This window comes from Protopterus annectens, chromosome 9.part0 (genome assembly GCF_019279795.1).
Source record: "Protopterus annectens isolate FY-2018-M chromosome 9.part0, PAN1.0, whole genome shotgun sequence".
Taxonomy (NCBI): domain Eukaryota; kingdom Metazoa; phylum Chordata; order Ceratodontiformes; family Protopteridae; genus Protopterus; species Protopterus annectens.
Window position 1 is genome coordinate 184,340,617 of NC_056743.1, and position 9,772 is coordinate 184,350,388.

General features: G+C 40.4%; 1 long non-coding RNA gene across 1 annotated transcript; it reads right to left on the reverse strand.

Moving 5' to 3' along the window:
* Positions 1 to 883: 883 nt before the first annotated feature.
* On the reverse strand, positions 884 to 5,532 carry LOC122810866. The gene is made up of 4 exons (XR_006366130.1): positions 5,420 to 5,532; positions 4,084 to 4,201; positions 2,752 to 2,869; positions 884 to 1,537 (listed from the first exon to the last, which is right to left on the reverse strand). It is a non-coding gene; the product is annotated as an uncharacterized LOC122810866 (long non-coding RNA).
* Between the last annotated feature and the right edge of the window lie 4,240 nt (positions 5,533 to 9,772).

Consider the following 9,772-nt stretch of genomic DNA (forward strand, 5'->3'; position numbering starts at 1 on the left):
TTGTTGGGCATGTCCAATTCTAGTGGGAGAAAGAATATTTTGGGAGAAACCATGTAAGTTAATGGGGAGAGGATTTGATTGAGCAGAGTAGAGTGACCAGTCAATATTAACATCTCCTAATATTATAGTTTCTTGGGGATAGTTATTAGCAAGCCAACTAAGGGTTTGTTCAAGGTTTTCTACATTTTTGCCTGGTGGTAGGTAGATTACTATGAGATTAATACTTTTTGTCTGTTTAGGGATAGCTTAAGGGCAATCAGTTCCAGGTTAGGAACTTTTGGGGTTGGAGTAAATTCATTGTGATGCTCAAGGAGTTCTTGAACATTACAGCTATTCCACCACCCTTCTGGTTGTACGATCAGCCCTAATGATGTTATACCCAGGAGGGATAATTTCCTCATCCTTGGTGCTTGGTTTGAGCCAAGTTTCTGATAAACACATTATGTCAGGAGTGGATATCAAGCATGGCATGTAAGCTATGGACTTTATTATTAATGCTTCTAATATTGAGATGAAGCAAAAGAGAGTCTGCTGGTCTACTAGCTGCATGGAGGAGGTTAGGGCCTAGGTCACTATGAGGGCCTGGGTTAGGGTGGATATCGCCGTCATTAGTGATGGATTTTTTCAAATATTCTAGTATTTTTGGTAGTCTAGTTAGTAGTTTAAGCTGTTCCCTTAATGGGGATACTTTTGGGTATCGAAGAAAAAGGTGTGTACTTTTAGGGATGAGGTGAGTAGCAGAGTAGAGAGGGAGGGATAAGAGTAGTGGTATTTTGGGAATACAGGGAGGTCTGACCCTTGGGAAGGTAGACTCCTGTTAGGGCTTGTGTTTCATAGGTTGTTAAGAGATACGGTAAAATGAGGAGTAAAAGTACAAGGGAAGGGTGGTAAATGAGTTTCTGTCCATGGTGATGGGTAAGGTCTCTGCGTAAATAGGGCTAGGGGAGGTGCCTAGGTCCGCAGAAAGCTGGAGGTAATAGTAGGGTGAGATAATTGGAGAGAGTTAGGTAGGTGGGCGGAGTTGGTTTAGTGGTAGGGAGTGGCAGAGAGATGGAGGGGGGAGGAGTGGACAGTTTTGATTGGGTAGTGGTAAAGGGGATGGGCTTGATGACCAAATAAATGTAGAGGTAGTGGGGGCGGGTGGGAATAGGGGGCAGGGAGGGGAGCGGAGCAAGCCCGAGCGTAGCAAGGGCGAAGCGGAGCGGGGACTATACCACAGGATTTCCCTGGGTCTTAAAGGAAACCAGGTTTAATGGTAGCTACCTGAGTTTTTTATTTTCTTTTTTTTATTTTTTATTTCTTTTTATTTATTTTTTAGTAGAAGGAACCTGTGTTCATTAGATGTTGTTCTGCCTGGTTCCTGTAGTAGAGTACAAGGTGTTTAGCAAAATAAAATGAAAAGGGTAGTTATTTATTTACCCTGAGTCACTTATTGGAGTAGTGGTAAATAGACCTTTATCGTTGTATGTGCATTCGCACTGATGGGGTCTTGTGGGGTCCTGAGTGCCACGCGGTAAGCGTCTGGTTTTGGGGCTACCTAAGATGGAGGTAACAGAGAGAGATAGCTTTTAAAGTGTTAGGTGATTTAGTGCAGTAAAAGACAGTTTTAAACAATGCAGTCAGTTGGTAAGCATAAAAATAAATTGTACAAACTTTGTGATCTTAAGCACTATATTAACAGCTAGTAGTACTAAGCAGTGATTTCATTCCCTTAGCGACTTATGAATACTCTACAAAGCACACTGTTAATCTGGTAGAGCAGAAATAGCAAATATGAGAGAGTGTACCATTTGTTTCCCTTAGCTACGCTAAAAGTACCGCAGGGTATACTGTTAGTCAGGAAGAGCATGCACTGTGAAATAAACACATACACCAAGCAGAGATTACATCAAAATCATATGCGTTTACAACCTTCCGTATGTAGTCGCTATTCTAAGGAAACATTATTCAAAAGGACATTATCACAAGTACAAGTTTACACCATTGATGTGTAGTAGCTAGCCTAAGGAAACATTATACAGAAGATAATAGCTAAAAATAGGTGTTTGTAGCATGAATATTATATAACTAGTTTGAATTCGTGCTTACATCCTCAGACCAGGAAATTAGAGCTGGCAAGCAAGTCGCACCACTTTCTACTGCAGCGTTAGGCAGTATAAGTTAAACAAAACGTGGTTATCTGCATTTGAACAGTCGCTAATGTACAGCCACATCCAGATCAGGCAATTAACCTTATTTCTTCAGTAGCCCCTATATACACGCTTATTTACATTTACTAGGCACCATATGCTATATTTTACAAGACGCCAGTTGCATCTACACAGTGCATTCAATCTTTACCACAAGCAGGGTTTCATGAGTAAATTGCTTTTAGTAAACCAAACAACAGTGAGAGTTTCAGTTTCATTTAGCTATAATATGCACAATCAGAACAAAATGCAGTAGTTACATACCACGAGGGCCAGTGCTGCCGCCCGGTCTAATAGCACAAGTTAGTTTGAAAATATGGCGGTTTCCTAGGTCCCTTTCTAACCTCGGCTGCTATACCACAGGATTTCCCTGGGTCTTAAAGGAAACCAGGTTTAATGGTAGCTACCTGAGTTTTTTATTTTCTTTTTTTATTTTTTATTTCTTTTTATTTATTTTTTAGTAGAAGGAACCTGTGTTCATTAGATGTTGTTCTGCCTGGTTCCTGTAGTAGAGTACAAGGTGTTTAGCAAAATAAAATGAAAAGGGTAGTTATTTATTTACCCTGAGTCACTTATTGGAGTAGTGGTAAATAGACCTTTATCGTTGTATGTGCATTCGCACTGATGGGGTCTTGTGGGGTCCTGAGTGCCACGCGGTAAGCGTCTGGTTTTGGGGCTACCTAAGATGGAGGTAACAGAGAGAGATAGCTTTTAAAGTGTTAGGTGATTTAGTGCAGTAAAAGACAGTTTTAAACAATGCAGTCAGTTGGTAAGCATAAAAAATAAATTGTACAAACTTTGTGATCTTAAGCACTATATTAACAGCTAGTAGTACTAAGCAGTGATTTCATTCCCTTAGCGACTTATGAATACTCTACAAAGCACACTGTTAATCTGGTAGAGCAGAAATAGCAAATATGAGAGAGTGTACCATTTGTTTCCCTTAGCTACGCTAAAAGTACGCCGCAGGGTATACTGTTAGTCAGGAAGAGCATGCACTGTGAAATAAACACATACACCAAGCAGAGATTACATCAAAATCATATGCGTTTACAACCTTCCGTATGTAGTCGCTATTCTAAGGAAACATTATTCAAAAGGACATTATCACAAGTACAAGTTTACACCATTGATGTGTAGTAGCTAGCCTAAGGAAACATTATACAGAAGATAATAGCTAAAAATAGGTGTTTGTAGCATGAATATTATATAACTAGTTTGAATTCGTGCTTACATCCTCAGACCAGGAAATTAGAGCTGGCAAGCAAGTTGCACCACTTTCTACTGCAGCGTTAGGCAGTATAAGTTAAACAAAACGCGGTTATCTGCATTTGAACAGTCGCTAATGTACAGCCACATCCAGATCAGGCAATTAACCTTATTTCTTCAGTAGCCCCTATATACACGCTTATTTACATTTACTAGGCACCATATGCTATATTTTACAAGACGCCAGTTGCATCTACACAGTGCATTCAATCTTTACCACAAGCAGGGTTTCATGAGTAAATTGCTTTTAGTAAACCAAACAACAGTGAGAGTTTCAGTTTCATTTAGCTGTAATATGCACAATCAGAACAAAATGCAGTAGTTACATATCACGAGGGCCAGTGCTGCCACCGGTCTAATAGCACAAGTTAGTTTGAAAATATGGCGGTTTCCTAGGTCCCTTTCTAACCTCGGCTGCTATACCACAGGATTTCCCTGGGTCTTAAAGGAAACCAGGTTTAATGGTAGCTACCTGAGTTTTTTATTTTCTTTTTTTTTTTTATTTCTTTTTATTTATTTTTTAGTAGAAGGAACCTGTGTTCATTAGATGTTGTTCTGCCTGGTTCCTGTAGTAGAGTACAAGGTGTTTAGCAAAATAAAATGAAAAGGGTAGTTATTTATTTACCCTGAGTCACTTATTGGAGTAGTGGTAAATAGACCTTTATCGTTGTATGTGCATTCGCACTGATGGGGTCTTGTGGGGTCCTGAGTGCCACGCGGTAAGCGTCTGGTTTTGGGGCTACCTAAGATGGAGGTAACAGAGAGAGATAGCTTTTAAAGTGTTAGGTGATTTAGTGCAGTAAAAGACAGTTTTAAACAATGCAGTCAGTTGGTAAGCATAAAAAATAAATTGTACAAACTTTGTGATCTTAAGCACTATATTAACAGCTAGTAGTACTAAGCAGTGATTTCATTCCCTTAGCGACTTATGAATACTCTACAAAGCACACTGTTAATCTGGTAGAGCAGAAATAGCAAATATGAGAGAGTGTACCATTTGTTTCCCTTAGCTACGCTAAAAGTACGCCGCAGGGTATACTGTTAGTCAGGAAGAGCATGCACTGTGAAATAAACACATACACCAAGCAGAGATTACATCAAAATCATATGCGTTTACAACCTTCCGTATGTAGTCGCTATTCTAAGGAAACATTATTCAAAAGGACATTATCACAAGTACAAGTTTACACCATTGATGTGTAGTAGCTAGCCTAAGGAAACATTATACAGAAGATAATAGCTAAAAATAGGTGTTTGTAGCGTGAATATTATATAACTAGTTTGAATTCGTGCTTACATCCTCAGACCAGGAAATTAGAGCTGGCAAGCAAGTCGCACCACTTTCTACTGCAGCGTTAGGCAGTATAAGTTAAACAAAACGCGGTTATCTGCATTTGAACAGTCGCTAATGTACAGCCACATCCAGATCAGGCAATTAACCTTATTTCTTCAGTAGCCCCTATATACACGCTTATTTACATTTACTAGGCACCATATGCTATATTTTACAAGACGCCAGTTGCATCTACACAGTGCATTCAATCTTTACCACAAGCAGGGTTTCATGAGTAAATTGCTTTTAGTAAACCAAACAACAGTGAGAGTTTCAGTTTCATTTAGCTATAATATGCACAATCAGAACAAAATGCAGTAGTTACATATCATGAGGGCCAGTGCTGCCGCCCGGTCTAATAGCACAAGTTAGTTTGAAAATATGGCGGTTTCCTAGGTCCCTTTCTAACCTCGGCTGCTATACCACAGGATTTCCCTGGGTCTTAAAGGAAACCAGGTTTAATGGTAGCTACCTGAGTTTTTTATTTTCTTTTTTTTATTTTTTATTTCTTTTTATTTATTTTTTAGTAGAAGGAACCTGTGTTCATTAGATGTTGTTCTGCCTGGTTCCTGTAGTAGAGTACAAGGTGTTTAGCAAAATAAAATGAAAAGGGTAGTTATTTATTTACCCTGAGTCACTTATTGGAGTAGTGGTAAATAGACCTTTATCGTTGTATGTGCATTCGCACTGATGGGGTCTTGTGGGGTCCTGAGTGCCACGCGGTAAGCGTCTGGTTTTGGGGCTACCAGTAATTCCCACATTCGCTAAGTCATCGTGGTGGCATTTAAAATGTAATAGTTTAACAAGCGAAGAAATTAAAGGGGCCACTTGGGAATTTGTGGCACTCCATTATTTTGACCTCAAAACCGGTAAATACCGAGGAATTCAGTATGGTTTAGAGGTATGGGACCACTAGTATAGTTTGTGCACTGCCTCACTTCGCACAAATGAGATAAGCACAGCCAAACCTGACATTCAGTTTTTTTTCCATTTCCCATCATGTTTGCTCTAAGCAGCGTTTTGTGCAAACACCCCCACCCAAACAAAAAAAAAAAACAAGGGACAAGTAGTTGAAATACCAGTCTATGACATACACACTAGAAAATGTTGGTATACATGAGATTTTTTTCTACATAGGTCTGGATTTGAATTCTCACTCAAATGAACCTTCAGAACATAGGAACGGTGCCTTATCCCTCTTTGCTACACAAACAGTTTTGCACCAAGGAACTGAAATCATTCTGCATACAACCATCTGCAACATCATATACAGTAATATGAAACCAGATAGCTGTTGTTTGTACTTTTCTTATTTTTGAATGTAGTGAGCCAAGTGATCACGCAACCAGTTATGACTATTGCTTGCAAATATACAACTCTATCTTATCTTTCTGTGTTTGTTGGTCATTCTTATCTTACGTGACCAGTAATCTGTATCTATATCATTGTCCTTAAGATGTGTGAGGATATTAAATGGCAATAGTATCATATGTAGTTGCCAACAAATGAAGGGGAGGTTGGATTTTAATGAACAGAACCTATGATTTGTGTGCTGACTACTTACATTTCCAACCTTACGTCTAACACTTTGTAAGTCTAACCTGAAACAGCTGCTGGATGTAGAGCAGTCTGCAGTGTTGTTTTCCTTCTCCCAACCAGTAATCGTTCACAGTTGCAATCCACCAAAAACAAACACTGACGGTGTGCCTGCACTATCTTTACATCTGATTCATGGAGCCAAGTATTTACGATTCAGCAATTTTAATGAGTTCATTTCTGATTTGCATCTTCACCATGTTAGCTGCCCAGAATCTGCACCATAAACAGGCAACCATGTAGCTAGGAAAACTGAAGGTGGAGAACACAGAAAATGGTTATTACTTTGGGATATATCTACACAGAGGATTATTGAACTTGAGAAGGTATGATTGCATTTTGTCAGGTACATGCTGCATATGGTGGAATGTAATTAAAAATATAAAGCAAGGGCTTTTACACTTTTATACTTAGTTAGAAGTGTACTGATGTCATGGGCAGGTTTATCAAGGCACTTCACAGGTATACATGATTGGCAGTACCTTAAAATGGAATGTTCTAGTTCAAGGATATGTTGCTACTGTTACTCTCCTTTTTTTGCATCCACCCTGTTGTTCGTCTTTCAAATCTCAAGACTGTTTTCTGTTTCTCCAATGGATAATATTGAAATACTGCCTTTTCTGTTTTATCTCGGAACAGTCATTTCGTAGTTTTGTGATACTTGTGTATTATCATTCTGTTGTCTTTTAGGACACACATGAATATGCCACCCATGTCTCTCAGCCCTCAAAGACCACCCCTCACTCATGCTGAAAATCAGGTTATTGTCGACACTTTTAAACAACATAGTGCCTTCCTGTTTGAAAGGGAATGGGGAGATATGTCACTCAAAATGCATATTTGGCAGTAGATTTTCATTGATGTTAATGCTGTGGGTGGACACGGTAGGACATATGAGCAGGTGCACCATAGGGCCACTGATTTGATCTCATCTGCACAAATGAGAGCAGCTGATGTGTGCCATGATTGGATGGATATCAGGGGGCCCTGCTACTGAGCCATCACTAACACCAAATGAAGAGTTCCTGTCTACTATCAAGGATCCAGACAGATCCCAGGATAGTGCAGAACAGCATGTCCTCGAGATTGATGCTACTGTTTCAGGGACAGCAAACATGCCCTAGGTAGAACTTCCAGATAGGCTCTTGTATCAATTGTTGAATACTGTTGTATAGTAAAACAATTTAAATCAATACTTTACTTCTGTTTTATAAGAATTTTTTTGTGTTTTTTTTGTGGGGGGGATTTAACATTGCTACAGTTAACACATTGTGATTTCTTAGGTTTGAGTTGACGTCCAAGTTCTTGTTGAAAGTTAATGGACATATAAAGGGGTAAAAGTTTTACCCCCTGTGTTACTGTCAATTGTGACAATGTTGTCCTTACCTTTTTCCATGACCATCTGGCATGCAGAGGATACCCTCATCTGCAGATGGTAGGCCAAACATTTTTTATGTCAGTTGTTGTTGTGTCTTTTGGCTTTTCCCGGTTAGGGGTCGCCACAGTGGAACTCTGGTCCGCTAATGATTGGCAGTAGATTTTTACGTGCTGGCTTGCCAGGCCTAACGCACAACCTTCAATGAAGGAACACCCATTCACGCATGTCGCCACACAGAAGAAGCTCTAACTGAGAATCGAATGGGCAACGTCTAACTGTGAGGCAACAACACTACTGCAGCACCACTGATGAGCAATTCAAATAAATATTTTACTGTGTGATGTTAATGTCAGGACTGTTTTGTGTATTGCTGTACTGTTTAATGGTGACAGCACTGTTATTTTGTTAACAAATATTTGAGTATAGTAGTTTAGGTATTAATTTTTCCTGTGTTTGTTGCTTATTATCACATGTGATCCTGACAGTGAAACTGTGAGACTTCTACCACCTGATGTCAAGAGTATAAGCAGACTCTGATGATGATAGCAGTTAAACAGAGCACAGTTGAGGGGTGCAGAGGTTGAATCTGAAACTGAAGTTAACATACAGCCATCCCCTGTAATTCCATTGGACACAGCCAGTAGGCCTACACCTAACCATTCCAGTGATCCCCACAGATATTGGACAGGTGGAGGGCAAGACAATTGATTAGGGAAGTGTGGTTACTGCGGCTGCATTGCCTGTTGACTCTGGCTGTAGCCAAAGTGTGGGTGTGGTGCCACACAGGAGAGTTGTTAGAGGTGCTTGGAGGAGACCTGCTGTCCATCTTCCACCTGATCCAGGTGTCTCTTCCCATGCCACTCAATGTATGTTTCAGACCATCATGGAGGCACAGGCAGACTCCTATAGGTGGTCCAGAGAAATGCTTAGGGTTGTAGATGTGGCATAGGCTGATGTGCATGACTGCCTCAACCGTGTTGATGATTCAGTTGATTGGATGAATGACACATTGGAATGAGTGATGTCTGTGATGGAACATCTGCTGGGAAGGGGACAGAATCTCATGGCCTTAGGTCAGCCACATACTCTGCTGTTAGAAAATGTGGCCTTGCCTGATCACACTCCCTCAGTGGCAGTACTTTCACTGCTCTATTAGTATGTGAGCTGTCCACACCCATATGTGAGGCCATGGGGTCATGGTCCTGGATATCCTTGTGAAGGGAGCTCATCCAGAAGACATCAGTCACATTCAGGTAGCAGCAGTGCATCTGACCGTGGACATGGAGGTGCCAGTGCATCTCCTGGCAGAGCCAGTTTTCATGGTTAGGGACGACAACAATGAACTCCCACCTCTACTATGCATGGTTCACACCTTTCTGACATACCAAGACATACAGCTATCACAGAGCTTGGCTGTGTTCATGCAGACACTCACACATCACCTGGAGGACCCCTACAGACAGACACACACAACAGTTACATGGTTCAGACATGCAACTTAAAACTCATTTTGTCTCACTGGCCATTTGTTGGTTTATCCAATTGTCTGCCTGCTTCTCTTTCTTACTCACATATTTGTGTCAGCCTAGGCTTCTTGCAGCCCCCCCCCAGACACACACACACACACACACACACACATGTGCAAGTGATGATAACTGTGCCATGTCCCTGTTTTGTATCTTTTGGATTCAGGGATGCGTAAGATTTGTATCTGATCCTCAGGCTGCATAGCTGACTTAGTGCTTAGTATATCTGTATTTGTGATGTTGAACTGGTAATTCTACCTTTGACTTATATTGGTCTTAGAATGTTAGACAGTTGATAGCATCAAAATTTTCCAACTTTATTGTGAATGATCTTGTGAGCGTTGTGAATTCTGAAACCGAAACGTGTATAATTACTTTATTCTCTTTAACAATTTTCCAGTACAAACCTATGGTGCTAAACTGAGGGTATGCATTGACTATCACTACTTTTGAGAGGCATGACTGTGTGAACCTTTGATGC